Here is a 16,435-nt window from a genome sequence, read left to right on the forward strand (position 1 = left end):
TTTTCTATTGCTGCTGTGCCAAGCATGTTGCATACCTAAATAATTACTGTAGTTTTGAACAGTAGTCACTGAGCCTGTAGCTGTGAATTGCATATTATTCACTTAGTGGATTTTTTTCCCCTCAAAAATGCACCATTTACAAGAGGCTATAGGTTTTAGCAAGGTGTCTTCATACTTTAGTATCGTGCTTACAGTAATAAATACACAGAAATGTTGCTCTGTAGCATTATGTCACTGAAATTTGCTGACACAGTAAATTGAAAATGGGATACAGTGATTTATGACTTATGACTTCAGCATATGTTACAGAGGGTACTTTAATAGAAGAGGTGCATATGATACTAATTACACTGTGAAATCACACTATAATAATACTTCAAGTAATCACACTTCAAAGTGACAAAATTTTCTTAAAAGGCATCTTCAGAGGGATACTATGAGTTCCAACTTTTTATGCCTTTTCCTTATTACATAAAAAAGCATTTACTTTTGTGTTCAAAAATGTTTTCAAATATAATCTATATAAAAACAAAGGTCTGATACTGCATTTGGATCAATCCATGGGGTTGTGTCATGGTTTGACCTGGCAGGCAGCTAAACACCACAGAGCCTTTCACTCACTCGCTGCCCTCTCTCCCCCAAGTGGGATGGGGAATAGAATCAGAAAAAAAGTAAAATTTGTCAGTTGAGATAAAGACAGTTTAATAGGACAGAAAAGGAGGGGGAAATAATAATAATAAGAATAATAAGAATAAGAATAAGAATAAGAATAAGAATAAGAATACACAAAGCAAGTAGTGCACAATCCAGTTGCTCACCACTTGCCGACCGATGCCCAGCCAGTTCCTGAGCAGCGGCCCTCAGCCAGCTTTCCCCCTAGTTTATGTACTGAGCATGACATCATATGGTGTGGAATATCCCTTTGGCCAGCTGTCCTGGCTGTGTTTCCTCCCAAGTTCTTGTGCCCCCTCTAGCCTACTCTCTGGCAGGGCAATATGAGAAGCTGAAGAGGTCTTGACCACTGCTGAGCAGCAACTAAAACATTACCCTCATCCTAAATCCAAAACACAGCACTATACTAGCTACTGGTAAGAAAATTAACTCTAACACAGCCGAAACCGTGACAGGTTATAAAGCACTTGAGGCAGTGAAATCTTTGATACCCCTAGATGATTTGGTGTGAAAATAGGAGAGGTATGGTCTTCCCATTTAGGCCCAGAAAAAAAGACGTATTATAGATGTCACCTCCTGCTGTCTAGTAACTTACTGGCTGTCAGCCAAGATGAGAGAAAAAGATGCCCTATATTCAACACCCCAAAACACAAGAAACTTGTTCTGTCAGGAATTTGGACAGGAAACCATGCCTGGTCCCTGCTGATCCGAGGAGCAGCTTGGTAACAGTCTGCCAGGGCTAGGGATAAAAAAGTTGGGCATGTGCTGCACTCTGGCTTCTCCACCCCACCACCCCACATTCAAATATGGCACATTTAAGGATAAAGGAGACAGCCCTGCGTCCCTGGTGGAAGTGCACACAGAAATACCCTGGGACTCACCTCCAGCATCCCATTCCATGTGGGATCATAGAATCATAGAATGTATTGGGTTGGAAGGGACCTCTAAAGGTCATCTAGTCCAACCCCCTACAATAAGCAGGGACATCTCTAACTAGGTCAGGTTGCTCAGAGCCCCATCAAGCCTGACCTTGAATGTCTTCAGGGATGGGGCTTCCACTACCTCTCTGGACAACCTGTTCCAGTGATCCACCACCCTCATATTAAAGAACTTTTTCCTAATATCCAACCTAAATCTACCCTTTTCTAGCTAAAAACTGTTACCCCTTGTCCTATCGCTAGAAACCCTTGTGAATAGTTCTTCCCCTGCCTTCTTATAGGCCCCTTTCAGGTATTGGAAGGCCGCTATAAGGTCTTCCTGGAGCCTTCTCCAGGCTGAACAACCCCAGCTCTCTCAGCCTGTCTTTGTAGGGAAGGTGCTCCAGCACTCTGATCATTTTTGTGGCCCTCCTCTGGGCATGCTCCAACATGTCCACGTCCTTCTTGTGTTGGAGGCTTCAGAGCTGAACGCATTTACTTCAGGTGAGGTCTCACCAGGGCAGAGCAGAGGGGCAGAATCACCTCTCTCAATCTGCTGGCCACACTCCTTTTGATGAAGCCCAGGATGTGATTGGCCTTCTGGGCTGCAGTTGCACATCAGTAGCTCATGTACAGCTTTTCATCCACTAGGACCCCCAAGTCTTTTTCCACAGGGCTGCTCTCCAGAATGTCTTCTCCCAGCCTGTATTGATACCAGCACTTGCCCTGGCCCAGGTGCAGGACCCTGCACTTGGCCTTGTTGAACCTCAGGAGGTTCACCTGGGTCCAGCTCTCCAGCCTGTCCAAGTCCCTCTGGGGACTAACTGCTTTAACTGGAGAAAATAAAAACAGAAATGTTGAAATAGTTAGTTCCAAAATTTTGAAGTCATATGGTTTGAATTTTTAATGTGAAAGAATTCTCTCATTTCAAAATTTTGCTTTGTTTTTTACTTTTTCACAGGATAAAATTATGAAATCAGAACATTTGGTTTCAAGTGTAGTATAATTAATTTACTGTTCCTTCTTTCCTATTTGAAGAAACAACAAACGGAAAAAAAAATTCAGCTCAAACAAGAAGAGTTTTCCTTACAATTTTCACTTAATTTACCAACCCAGAAAATCCATTATTTTCACATTTTTAATTCATGGTAAAGTCTTAGGAGCTATTTTGGCCTGTCACTTGATGGGCATATTACATAAAATATCTTAAATATTTATGAACATATCAAACTCTATGACACAAGTAGCTTGACTATCAGATTTATTTTATGAAGTAAACTTTACAGACATAAATCTGTATAATGAAGAAAGTCTTACTTAAACTGATGTCAGAAACATTTTGTTATAAAACAAACGGTTTAAAATAGAAGTGGGGGGACCCAGAAGGTATTTTTTGTCCTTCCTATCTTGGGTCACAGCAGACTGAACTATACTAAGTGTTTCATTCATGGCCAAGAAATATGTGATTTTTAGTAGGTTTTCCTGCTGGAGTACAGTTCTCTGTGACTTAATTGGAAATTTAATTTAATTTAAATTGAAAAGTGTTTTTCATTTGTGAACTATTCCCATCAGAAATCTAGGATATCTTGCAGAATTAAACTCTGTATCATTGTTGAACTCTTACTCGACTATTTCTCATCTGTGTTCTCCCATAGTTGTAAGTCTCTGTGTTTGAATTCTGCATTGTGTGTACTTGATGAGACATTCCCTTCTTTAATACATCCATTTTTTCCTAAAGAAAAAGTGACAATGCAAATAAATAATTAACAGAGAATTTGGAAAGTGATTAATTTCTTGAGCATTTGCTGAGAAAGCATTTCAGTAAATCCAGAATATAGGTGTTTTATATAAAGAATAAGCTAATATAGAAGGCCCCAACTTTGTCCCGAGGGAACCTGCTGGCACCTTTCCAGCGGCGTCAGGACAGTATTTGCATTCCATGGAATGGACAGTAATTGCAGTTTTCATTAATGTGGAGGTAAGTGCTGGAGAGGTCATCATGTTTGGAATCCTCCATCTGGATCGGAGTGACTGCATTTTCCTACCAAGGTGGAGCGTTGCTTCTTGGGGCCAGAAATCCTAAATGCCTTATAAGGCAGAGGAGGCCTAAAGCTATAGCTGTAGAAGACAAGAGGGATACAAGCTGTATGAGAGAAGTGTATACCTGTGGTCACACTTCAGTAAGTCCTGTGTTAAGCTTTAGGGGAAAACCAATGTTTAATCGTCATTTAAAAAAAAAAAAACCCAACAAAACCTTCTATTTCAGTCAGCAGTGTCCTCTGGAATAAATTTAGTAAATCAAATCCTAGCATTTTGGCCACACAAATTGCATCCATCAGTGCACTTTATGTGTTGTTAAGGGAGTGACGGAAGGGAAGAAGGAGAACAGGACAAAGTAGCAGGGGCGATAAAAACAAACAAACAAAGAAAAAGTCAGCTACTGCATTTCTAACTGGCCACATTCCCACTCAGGTGGTTATTTCTGTCCTCGCTGGCAGTCGGGCTGCTGGTACAGGGAAAGTGTTGCTAACCATGTCAGTGCTCTGGTGCTAGTTCAGTAGCAAGTCCGGTAGCGGCACTGGAAAAGCTGGAGAAAGGTGGCTTCACTCATGGGGCTTGTACTTCATTTTCCATGAGGCTGGAGGAAAAGCTGCGCAGAGTGGTGGACTGACATTGATACTGGCAACACTTGCTGCTGCACAATACTAACATTTGAAGGCCAGGCCCATTTTTTCCAAAATTGGGAAACTAAATACTCATCTATAGGCATTGACCTGATGTTCTTCTGTTAGTTTGTCATTGCACCCAGTGATCACTGCTGGTGTGAAACAAAACTATCTGAGGTTTTTTGCAAAGAGCAGGAAATGGTGAAAGGGTTTATGTTTGGGGATTGCTGCTTTATGTGTTAATTTGGCAGCTCTTGCTGTTGCTTTAGTTACTTGTAAGCTGGAGACAGTTCATGTGGATCTAGCACAGCCTGAGTCTTTTCTGCACTGAAGAAGCGCAGCCCAAGGAGTGCTACAGCTGGAGTGGAGAGGAGCTTAGGGGCTGGTGGGTACCCAGGCTCAAAACCAAAACCCACCAGACCCCTCATACTTTGAGGGACTAATTCTGAAAGTCCTAGCCCAGACTTTACAAATAATAATGAAATCCATGAAATCGTTTTCCAAAGCATGGTGCAGTGAAAAAACAAAAAGTGGGAAGTCAGTGGATCAGTATGAACTATATATGGCCCTATTTTTATTTATGGTAAGGCCCCTCTTTATCTTTCTTTTTATCTCCATTATAAAGGAGGCCTAAAATTAGTGTAGAAATTGCAATTTAAATTCCATTACATTCACTGTAAAGAGAGTCTCTGTCAGGATGAAGGAGGAGAGGCATGGTTTAGTGATAATGAGAATCAGGCCCATTATTGCCAAGAAATTCATTTTGTTTGAGTGAGAGAAGGGGAACTTCTAGGTCATTTCAGTAGTTATTTTATTCTGTAAAGAATAAATAAAGGAGACTCTGTACCACTGGCAAATTTGATCTATAATGCCTCATGCACTAATCAGATTGTTCAAATGAACCTTGATGGCTGCAGAGAAGCATAAGAGAGACTGACAGGGTGCACTGGTTTGCAGAAAGTAAGTCTTTGCTCTGCAGCTGATTGACCTGAGAAACGTGTTTTACTGGTGGGTTTGCAGATACCTACCCCTATACTTAAGTACGCTTTTTTTACTGGGTGCATTTGAGGGACAGTATTTGTATGTGGATATCCATACACTTCGGGAAATACTGTACTTCGTACTCTACTAAACCACTTTGACTGTAGTTTCCTCAAGTCAGGAGCACTTACTGTCATTGATAAAAATGCTCACCATGTTTACCAGTGTTTCAAGGGCTTTCTCCCTCTTCAGAAAACAGTAGTAAACTATGTTTACTCACCTTTGTCATGGCTTAAAGATGGCTTAAGGGATTTAACTGAAGCAACTTATCAGATAAGGACAAATGTGAACCATATTAGCCCAAATGGTAAATATTTTGAAAAGCCATGAGCTTACAAAAGCAAGAAATTATTATAGTGACTATTTTGGATTAGATGCAAGTAGATGACCCTTATGAAATCTGGTGATAAAAGTTTAATTTTCTTCTCCCATTCATGACATTGGAGAAAATTAATAGAATTTTTACTTTACCTATTGTATGTACGCTAGCACTTGTTAAAAAATATAATGTTTGTATACAGCAACCTAATCCAGTGCTAATTATAACACTAATATAATGTATTTCTGTTATCATGCCCTTCTTGCTTTGCGAATCATGGCATGTAGATCGAAAAAACCAGGTATACCTTTCTGAGTTGTCTATTCTTTGCTTTTAATTCCATAAGGGGTGTTAATACAATTGGTTGGTGAACATAGAAAGGAGAACTTTGCGTTAATAGCTTGTAGATCAGTCTCTCAATCTCCCTGGAGGATTTTATCTTCTAGCTACAGTAGTATGATGAGGTATATGACTGGGTTTTGTTTTAATTAATGTTTTAGGCTTCTTATCCTGGAGAGTTTGAATGGAGACAGTGTGATCGTATTGCACCACACAGAAGTGTTGAATAACACACTTATTTCTCTGCTTGGAAAGACTCAATAATGAGTTCACAGGTGTCAAATTAGAATTATTTCAATCTATTGTATAAAGTCAGGCGCCAGTTAATTTCTCAGTGTTGGTTAGGGCAAACTGAAGAATAATCAGGTAACAATTTTTAAGTCCCGTGCTAAATTGCTTCTTTAGTCCAAGGACTGCAGCCCTATACCTAACAAGTTTCGGGTTTATGTTTCTAAAGAAAGAAAGACTAGCCTTATAGGTAGGAAACTCAGTTGGCATGTGACACAATAAATTTGACTAACTGTATCTCTCACTGTAATACATAAACATCCTTCTACCCCAAATCACTGCTAAGGTTAAATTCCTTTTGGAATAATATTTAAATGCAATGCAGAAATGGTGGCTTCTGGAATTAATGAATGTTTCTGCTGGTTTGGGTGTCTCTCGTGTTCTGATTACAGGATTTGACGCAAGGCTCTTATTAAGAAAATGTCTCATTAATACACTACTTCTAGAAGGGAAGAATCCTCAGCAGACATTCCCTCCCATTCAGCAGATCACAACCCAAGGTCCCTGCCACAGCCATTTAAAAATGAAATGGAACCAAGCAACCTAATTAAAATAGTATCTGCAGAAGCTCTATGTGCCACCGAAGACCCATACATGAAGTAATCATTTTCTCTGAAAGGTTTCATAAATAGAAAACAAAAGAAGCATCTAGTTTCAAAGAAAAGAAAAAAAATCCAAAGGAGGCAACAAAATGTTTATTTGTGATTAATAACACCTGAGACCAGCCTCAATCAAAACTGCATTTAAGACAGAGAGAACAAGATTGAGAGTGTGTCTGTTTTTGCAATATATATTACCCCAGGTAATGTTTTTCAAAAACATTGAATGCTACAGAATTGTCAAAGGCTATCTAACAACCTTGACAAGATCCAAACCCATGAATATATGCGTAAACAAGGACCTAAAAAAAAATCAGTAGATAAAATTTACCCTTCCCTGAGCATTCCACTCCATTTTAAACCTCTTTAATCCCGCTGCAAAAGTACACGAGATTTGTGCTGGATTCAAGCACGGGTAAAATCATCTAGTCTGAATTAGAAGTATTAGCAGCACTTCAGCAGAGAGATGGGGAAAAGGATCCTTTCAGAGCTTGTTTTAAGAAAGCTTGCACTCAGTGAATAAGTAGCTTCTGTTAATAGGGCGCCTACAAAAATCCCTCCTTTATCTATGTTTGCATTCAGTTAATAGTAATGTAGAGATAAGATGTAAAACAGAGGAGAGGGCTTACTTTTGAGAGTTGCTTGTGTAGCTGATGACAAGAGATGATAGAAGTTCCACCAGGGATGAGCACGGGTGGAGGATGCTGAGAGGAGCAGGTTTAGCTTCACTAAGCAATCAATATATGACATCTGAAGGTCAAAGGAACTTGAGAGTGTTTGAAAAATATATAAGGTATGTCAAGAAACTTGAGGGGATTGCAAACTGTACAACTTTCTTTGGGTCATTTTCTGGGCAGATACAGAGTTTGTATGATGTTTCACAGTGTGTGTAAAAGTGTATTTTGGTAATGATATTAAGGCCAGTTATGACAGTCATTACCACTTCTGAATAACAGTGCAGGTATACTGGTAAGTTGCAACAAAGCAATTGCAGGTGACTTATTGACTTCTTACATGGCAGCACTTGTTCTGTTTATTGTGATGATGTGATTAGCTTGGCCTTTTAAGGAGTGATATCTTAATTCCATAGGCAGAATAAGGTCTGGAAATCTCAAATCATTCCTCAAGAGCACAGCAGAAATCCTCATCTCAAATCATACTCTGCGTACTTGGTTGAAGTACCAAACTTGCATATCTGGTTGAAGAAAGGACTGGGTGAAACCACAAGTTTCCAATTTGCCATAAGTTTTGACATTTCAAAAATTTGTCATGCTCCTATTCAGAACAGATTTTTTAGACACTGGTAATGTAGGTATTCTATTGGCATATCTCAGCTCCTCCAACAGGCAGCTCCCAAAGTCCCTGGCTCATCTGGAGGCCCAGTAGTGATTGCTCCCAGCTCATCTGCCCAGTAGCATTGTTCCCCATCCTGGTGAGCTTTTGGGGAACCATGTTGTCTAGTGAGAAAACAGTCCAGCTTCAAGCAGGCCTGGGGACCCCCACTTGGGAGATGTGTGTCTAAGGTTCACAGTGTATTTCAAATGTAATGTACTACTGTGAGACAGACTGCAGCACTCTGAAAACATGGTCCCTCTTCAGATAGCCCCTGAGCTGTAGCTGAAGCTTGAAATGTACATTATTAATTCAAGTTGCCTTGTTCCATCTGCTATGTATAAAACTGGCTCCATGGTTATTATCAAATATGGATGTACTTCTAACAGCTTCCTCTTAAGTGAACTAATGTAATCTGAAACATACCTATGCCTGTGTCAGATACCTGTGGTTGAAAGCAATAATTTCACTGAAAGTCCTAATACATATTATTTTGAGTAGTGTTTTCCAAAAGTGCTGCATTTTATAGATGAACCAAAGATTCATCAATACCTTTTAGACCATCTGTTTCCTTTCCTGATCACCTTTTTCACAGTACAGTGTGGTTTCTGTCCAGTTCCTTTTCTACATTTCCTTTCTTCATGAAATGGAGATAAACTCCACGTATCATATATTTGCTTGGCTTACAAAGGCAAGAATTTTGGAGGATCATTATCTGTAAAGTTCAGTGCCAGGAAAGGCAAAAGTGTGCTTTGCATATATTCAATGTATGTTATACATGGTTATTATTTAAAGTAAACCTGTAAAAGAATAAAATAAATACATGGTAAGAGTTTTTAAATGTTCAGCACTGGCCTCAGGTCCCACTGACTCAAATGTGAGTGGAGGGAGGTTGAATTCAGCCAGTGCGCTCTTGAAAATCTCACCCATGTTGGGTTTTTTTCCAAAGAAGCCTAGATTGGAGGTGGGAAAACAGCGAGCACGTTCTGGTCTCTTTCAAATGATGTTTGCTGTCACTGAGAGCAGAGAAAGTAGCAGCAACAGAGGATATTTAGGGGATGCAACAAAAATACCTTCCTTCCCGTCAGGACTTTGATAAATAGTGTGCATTCTGCTGTGTTTCTCTTGCAGGGCATCCAGAAGGGGTAAAATGACACACACATACTCATTTTGTTTCTATGACAAGTCTTCCATTTGGAAAAATGGGTGAATGAAATGCCACATGTACGGCAGCGCAGGAGATCTCATTTCTCCTCTGGCTGGAAAACGCTTATTTCACTGAAATCATGCAATTGTGCGTGTGAATGTGTGTGTGCGCACAAACAGCTGGCTGCTGCTTGGGATGACTGTGCACGCCTGGGAGCTGTGCAGAGAAAGTGCATCTCAGGCCTTTGCCAGAGTTGCCTGCTAACACCTCTTGCAACAAGGCAGTGGGGACAGCATGTCCCTGGCCTTGCCACCTCCTTTTCTGCACGAGGGGTGGTCTTGCTTTGCTACTGCCCACCCGCAGTGGCACCGTTGCCTGCCAGAGCCAACCCTGCCAGCCTTGCCAGCCGCCATCTGGGCTGGACAGTATAAAGGACTGGGTACAATTTCGCTGTAGCTGACTTGATACAGGTGAAAAGATATACCTGCTTTCAGGTTTTGGACTCCCATTCCTTCTTTGTGTCACCCTACAGTCAGTTGATTGTGGTCCCTAAGCTGCGTGCAGCTCCAGAGCAGTTTGCACGTGGCTCCTGGGCTGGGGCACCTCCTGTGCCCCCCCGCCAGGGCACTGCAGGCAAGGGGGAGGAGGGGTAACACAAAAAGAGTTACCCCTCCACAGCCAGGTAGCAGGCAGAGGGCTCAGTCACACCAGTCCTATCTGCCTGGGGGCCAGGCTCTCCAGACAGCTGCCTGAAGTGGGTGGTACATGCCTGGTGGGTCAGTGAAGTGTTTTGTAGGAGGCCCAGAGCGGCGGGGAGGTTGATAGCACCACAACAGCTTAATGAGCATTGCACTGAGCTCCTGTATTTAATTCAGCAAGGCTCCAGCTCCAGCTTTGACACATGGCATCTTAAAAGTACTGCCTAAATGATGTGCCATATCATCTCACCACTTAACAGACTTAACCTTTCTGGCCAAAGGACGTGGTCTTTTTTTGCAAGTGCTTGTCCTTCATCTGGCAAGCATGCCCAAAAGCTTGCTTTTCCTCATGATTACTGTGCCAGGGACTGTCCTTCGCACAGATCCTATTCGTGATTACATCATTTCTCATTCCATCTCCTCGACTGCCTGTAAACAAGTCATTTCAGAGGCTGGAAGTCTTTGCCTTGCACCTTTCTCAAAGGTCCACATCTCTGTTGCATACAGCAGGACAGAGAGCGTGCATGCAGAACAGTCTCGTTTTTGCATCTCAGGAGGGTCTCTTGTCTCTCCACATAGGCTTCATGTTTCTCTGGGGCAGTGGTGCCAGCACAGTCCTCCTCACAGTCCCCTTGGAATAGTCATTCTCCTCCGTGGTGACGCTTCTGAATTAGACAAAGCTATCTGTGTTTTCCATTTTGCAGCTTTCTATTTTAGTGTCTTCGCTGTCTGGTGTTTTTCTTTTATAGAAGTCTATGCCATTTTGTATGCATCTGACTGTGGTAAAATCCTCCAGGCTTAGCCCTGTTTTCTTTTGATACCTGTCTAATCATTAGCAGGCACATGTGCAGATGTACATTTTTCTTTTCTTTATTTTTATTTATGCTTGCCTCTTGCATCAGGTGCAGTAGGAGATGGGTGAGCTTTTGTCCCAGGAATGATCACAAAGTTTTGCCTGTAGAAGTTTTGGAAGCTGACCCTGTAAACCATCTCAGCAATATCTGAGGGGATGTGTTTGACTATACTCACTATGTCTGTGCTATCTGCCTCACAGAAGCTTGAATTCGGGCAGATGGATTATTTACTTGGGGCAAAGGCATGTTGGGTCAGTGAAGGGGGAAAGCAGAGAAGCTAGGGAATTTCTTTCTATAGCGTACATGCTCTACAGAAGATCAGAAAGGCAGTGATTTTTATATTTCAGGAGCTTCAGTTGTCCCTCGACATGGGCTTCATGTTGTCCAGGATGAGCGGCACCAGCTCTTCTTTTGATCAATGCGTATCCCACAAGATGAGGGCCCTCCTGGGCCGTGAGCTTGAGGCACCACTTGGATGCATGGTAGGGCCGTATATCTCACCTGTGCCTTCTCTCCAGACTACTGGGAAGGGCTTGGGCCCATGGCAAACGGCTGAGTGGTTTTGAAATTTTCTGCTTGGAAATGCTTCAGACTCAGCCCTAGCTTGCATCCCTGTGTGTGCTTGGCCTCACGGCATCCCTCCTCCTTTGCTACAAGAGGTTGTCTCCATTCCCCACCCTAAGTGTTTCTCTCTCTATCCAGCCTCCACATCCCATCCCACCCCACCAGGTCCTGCACTTCTGTGGAGGCCAAATGTAACCATCTGAAATGTAGAAATCACCTGCAGTGACTGTGCCCTCCCGACCCCACCAAGGAATGCTCGAGGTGGGGAATAGAGACCATGTCTTGTAGCAAAAGAGGAGGAGGCCTGAGCTATCCAGCTTGAAACTGGCCAACAGTCATAAGAGAAGCAGAATCAGAGCTGTTTATTGTAATGACATCATCTGACATGAGAAAAAGAGCTGACTGATTGTGGCTGTAGTATGAGTGAAATTATTTGTTTGTTTTTTTACAGTGTGTGCTTATATTGTGTTACCTGCTACCTCACCTCTTATTTGTCTTCCTGCCTGCAGTCCTTAAGTGTCTCAAATCCAGGTAGCATCTGCTTTTTGTTTGGGAAGTGCCTGGTGTATTGGAAATGGTCTTGAAGTAAACAAATGAAGACAATGATAATGGCAGTGTAATGTAGACAAATTGGGAAGCAAAATTACAGATTCCCCCAAAGAACATTGAGGTCTGGGTCAAATTTGGCTCTTCTTAATCCACATAAGACAAGTGAGTGGAAGCTGCTTGGATTTGTGGGGAGGCAGAAATTTGATTTTTCTGTGCTCCGATTTAGATTGGAAGGAAAAGCAAGAGAACTCTGCTCCTGATTATGCTGTAAATCAAATTAACTTTACACATCTGCTATGTCTTTCAAGTTTAGTGTTCTCTGAATTACTGCCTTCATGTTTACACTGTTAAAAGTCTAATGCATTAGTAAGCAGCAATCACCACAGCTTTGCTCTGCATTAGCAAAAAGCAAGGGGGAAAAAAACAAACCCTCTTTACCAAGAAGGACTGTCAGGGATTACTGCGTGTGCACGTTGTGACAAACCAAACAGCCTCCAGGGTGCTTATCTCCGCTGCTGCTCACTTCATGTTTTATCCATTAAATGAACATGATGGTGGTATTTTTTTCTTATTTCTTGACATCACTTTTACCACATTGGAAAAATTCAATAAAATGCAGTCACCTTGGCTCAGTATAAGCAGCAATGTCGTATAAATTAGTTTTGAAGAAATAATTTTATTGTTAATCATGGAATTAAAAAACCTGCCTTGTTCATTGTGTGTGTTTTGAAGAGAAAGACTTGAGTTGAGGAGGTTTACATTTGGTGAGATTAAGACAGGTATGCAAGGCTTTTCTCACATTACCAGATTTTTGTTATTGCCCTGTTTTTGTGGGAAGTATATGTAATTTAAACTTATTCCAATAATACAGTTAGGTTAATCACATAGAGAAGTCAACTGTTAATATAGTACTACTGTGATCTATAGCTATTTTTAAAGGGTCATTCAAAAAGAAGAGGAATTGTTCGAGGAAATGGTTTTATTATAAATGTATTTGGATTACTTTCAATAGCGGAGTTGATGTTCCCTGGGAAAAAGCTTTCCCCTTCTTCTCTGTTGTATGTCACTCCTTATTTGCATTTTTAAAACATTTTCATTGCACTCTATGGAGTTTCCTCACTTCTTTTAAGAATTTAACATAGCTGAAAGTGGTATTTGTCTCCAGTTTCTCTGGGAAAAGAATAACAACTGCTACTGAGAAGACAGAGAATTTCTGATTGTTGGATTTTCCCATAAAACTAATTACAAAATTGTATATTGCCTGGCATGATAGTCTTTGAGCTGCAGCCTTGGTTGGTTGTGGCAGGATGAGAGGGCATACATGCCCGGCCTCCCAGATGGGATTTGTATTAGCAGGAAAATTCTGGTTTTGACAGGGCTATCATAGTGTCCCGCTGCTCGCCTTCCTCAGTATTGTACAGGCTGCTCTCTTCTTCAAAGGCTGGCTCATCTCTTGTGCTTCTGATGTAGAAAACACATCAGACACAGCAAGAACTTCCCGGATCCTGAGGTGGATTTCCCCTGAAAATGATTTAGCTTGCTGCCTTTATCTTCAATAAATCTTGGCAGTCAGACAGCACAATCCGTTGCCACTAACATCTTGCTTTGTATGAAAGTTACCCTTAACCTAACGGGAGCCATTTCATCCTTTTAAAACTGCAAGCTATCTTTGGTGAGGTCCTGCTTTTCAAATACTGCGCTCTGTCTACAAACAATTATTTTGCCCTTGTCATTACCATCATCATCCATTGTTCTTTTTTCCACAACGTACTTAATCTCCCATATTGAAATCCAGTCTTACATGTAAATAAATAAAGGAAAATTCTCTTCATTTGGTTGTGTGTGATAATGTTTAATAAAAAATGAAAGTCATGCAGTACATAAACATTTGGGAATGGTACAGGTGCACATTTAATCTGATACTTATTTATTGAATGAAGAAATGCTGCAGTACCTTCCTGACCAATACCTTCTACATTCTGTAGAAACAGACCTTTGCTTAAAAATTGTCTGTATCCTAGAGGAGCAACCAGACTGATTTTGAAAAAAAATGTTGGATTTTGTGGTGATTTAATACATGTGGATATTATTAATGAGGAGATGTTGCCCATAAGTAGGGCTGCTTTTGCTGGGTTCTGTCCTGTAACCCTAGTGCACCTTTGTAGGGTAGCGAGAGCACTCTCATCCCTCCCATTAGCGTCCATCCCTCAGAATCATGAAGCACCCTTATATTTTTGGTGTGAAACTAAAAGATCCTGTAGTCAGAGACCCATGCTCTGGGGACCAGAGTGGGCGTGTTATGTCATCCAGAGCTTAGCTCTTCTCTCCATCCACAGCTGCATGCTATGAACATCTACCAGTTCACATCCAGTGGGGACAAAATGTGGTCCCACGTACGTATCCCTGAAGGCATTTGAAATGTAAGACAGTGAGGTGTCCTCAAGGGGTGGGCAGATATGACACAGGACCTATGGTACCCAGGCTTGTCTGGACTGAGAGTCAGAAGCTGAGGGAACTTCAGAGTCCTCAGATGGCACCAGACCTCACTAGTAGTCATGCAGTGCTAACTGGCCCAGGGATTGCAGCTGCCACCAGATCTTTTTTAAAGCAGAAATGTAATATATTCAAGAGTAGTATTCTGCTTTGAAACTAGATGAACTACATGAACTTAAGTCATCTAACATTAAGTTTTTCATTCTGCGTTTCAGATTTTTCAAGCTCATTTTGCTTTACCACTCTGTCTTCCCTCCATCAACAAAGAAAGCACTTTAATTCCTGCAGCTTTTGACTTCCTAATTAATAACTTTGATTTGCTTTTAGTACAGGATTTGCAGACACTGATTCTATTTGTAATGTTAAAAATTATTTTCAAAATTAAGAATTAAATCCTCAATTTGAATTAAAACTGTGTCATTCCAGATTGAAGTAATTGAGGATTGGCTCCATAGTCCAGTTTGTAATTGTTCTTGTCTCTGGTTAGTTGTCAGAAGACATTTAAAAGGCAAAGTCCATATACAGTAGGAATGAAAGCTAGTAAAAATTTGTTTTTAAAACATTTTTCAGTGAAAAATTAAGATTTTTGCCTAACAACATATTCTTTCTTTAAAATTCTGTGATAGATTCATTCTTTTTGGGCTGAAAGAGCCAAAGCCTGAAAAATACTTTAGGTGTTACATATGAACAGCTTAAATCTTTGTGCAGAAACTTTGTAAGCAGTTCGAGTAGCAACACTGAGACAATAAAGCTTGCCTGGAATTTTGGATCATTAGTCAATGTTCTTTATACAGAAATGTTGCTTGAATTGGCACAGTCCCACACATTGATGGAAAAGAACTGTAGAATGAAGAAGTCCTTTTATTTAAAAGCAAAAAATAACACCCCAGAAGCATGACTAGCAATATTATACTAAAAATAGTTGCTTTCTTTGACTTTTTAGCTGATTAATTGGTTATGTAAGAGAAATATTTATAGCATAGGAGCAGCCCAACCTGCTGCATGCCCAGAAAGCATGGCATGACATGGAAAATTTGGGGAGAATAGCTGAAATAAAAAAAAGACTTTACTTTCTTGTCATTCTGATGATATGATATGATACGATTTAGCACTGAGGCCGAGAGGCACAATCAAAATCAAAATCCTTTTAGCCCCTTCAGCTGGTTCTTGGGATGGCACATTTTTCTTTGAATGAATGAATGAATGAATGAATGTCCTAAAAGCAGAGCTGGTTGGTAGATCTAAGTTTGATTGGTGGATTGTAGTAAAGTGAACATAGCAATGATAATGTCTTATAGTAATGACGGTTTCTCAGATGGCGGTGTCATTCCTTCACAATTTCAACTGACTTTTCTACATCTAATATTTTTCCTGTAGAACAAGTGAAGGCGCCATATGCCAAATATGTTTCGTGTCATGGCGTCTCCACCAACTCACAACAATGTATTACATCTGCCTTAAAAATTTGACTCCTGTTTAGTAGTCATTTTATGTAAGAATGCCCACGTTTTCTCAAAATGAGTGAAGTCACTGACTTACCAAGCTGTTGCCAACACACTAGCAGTAGAGGAGGAGTAGAGCCTAAGAAATATGTGAAATGTGTTCTTTTTCCTCTTTCTAAAATTTTCAGCACTTCTCATTTCCTTGATTAAGGATAGGCTCAGGAAAATGAAGTTTTGTGCTCTACATTTTGTCTGTTTCCCTTCCATCCCTTTTATTCTATGTGGGTTAGAACAAAAATTTTCCAAGTAAATAGAATACATGATATTAAATATGAAAGATGAGAGATGAACAGCCAAATGACTAGCAAATTTTTGCTGCAGCCAAAGCAAAGGAGGAGAGAAGGTGATGCAGAGGGAGTGAATAAGGACTCCCAGAGTGAGAACACACAGAAGCACTGTCTGCAGTGTGGTGTCACTTGCCTTTGCAAAGCGGACTCATGCAATCTTCATCGTTA

General features: G+C 40.8%; 1 protein-coding gene across 1 annotated transcript in view; it reads left to right on the forward strand.

Moving 5' to 3' along the window:
* AFF3 (ALF transcription elongation factor 3) overlaps window positions 1-16,435 on the forward strand; it is a 325,490-nt gene that overhangs the window by 76,212 nt on the left and 232,843 nt on the right. The window lies entirely within an intron of this gene.

The sequence above is a fragment of the Leptosomus discolor genome, chromosome 1, assembly GCF_034619465.1.
Source record: "Leptosomus discolor isolate bLepDis1 chromosome 1, bLepDis1.hap2, whole genome shotgun sequence".
NCBI classification, from domain to species: Eukaryota; Metazoa; Chordata; class Aves; order Leptosomiformes; family Leptosomidae; genus Leptosomus; species Leptosomus discolor.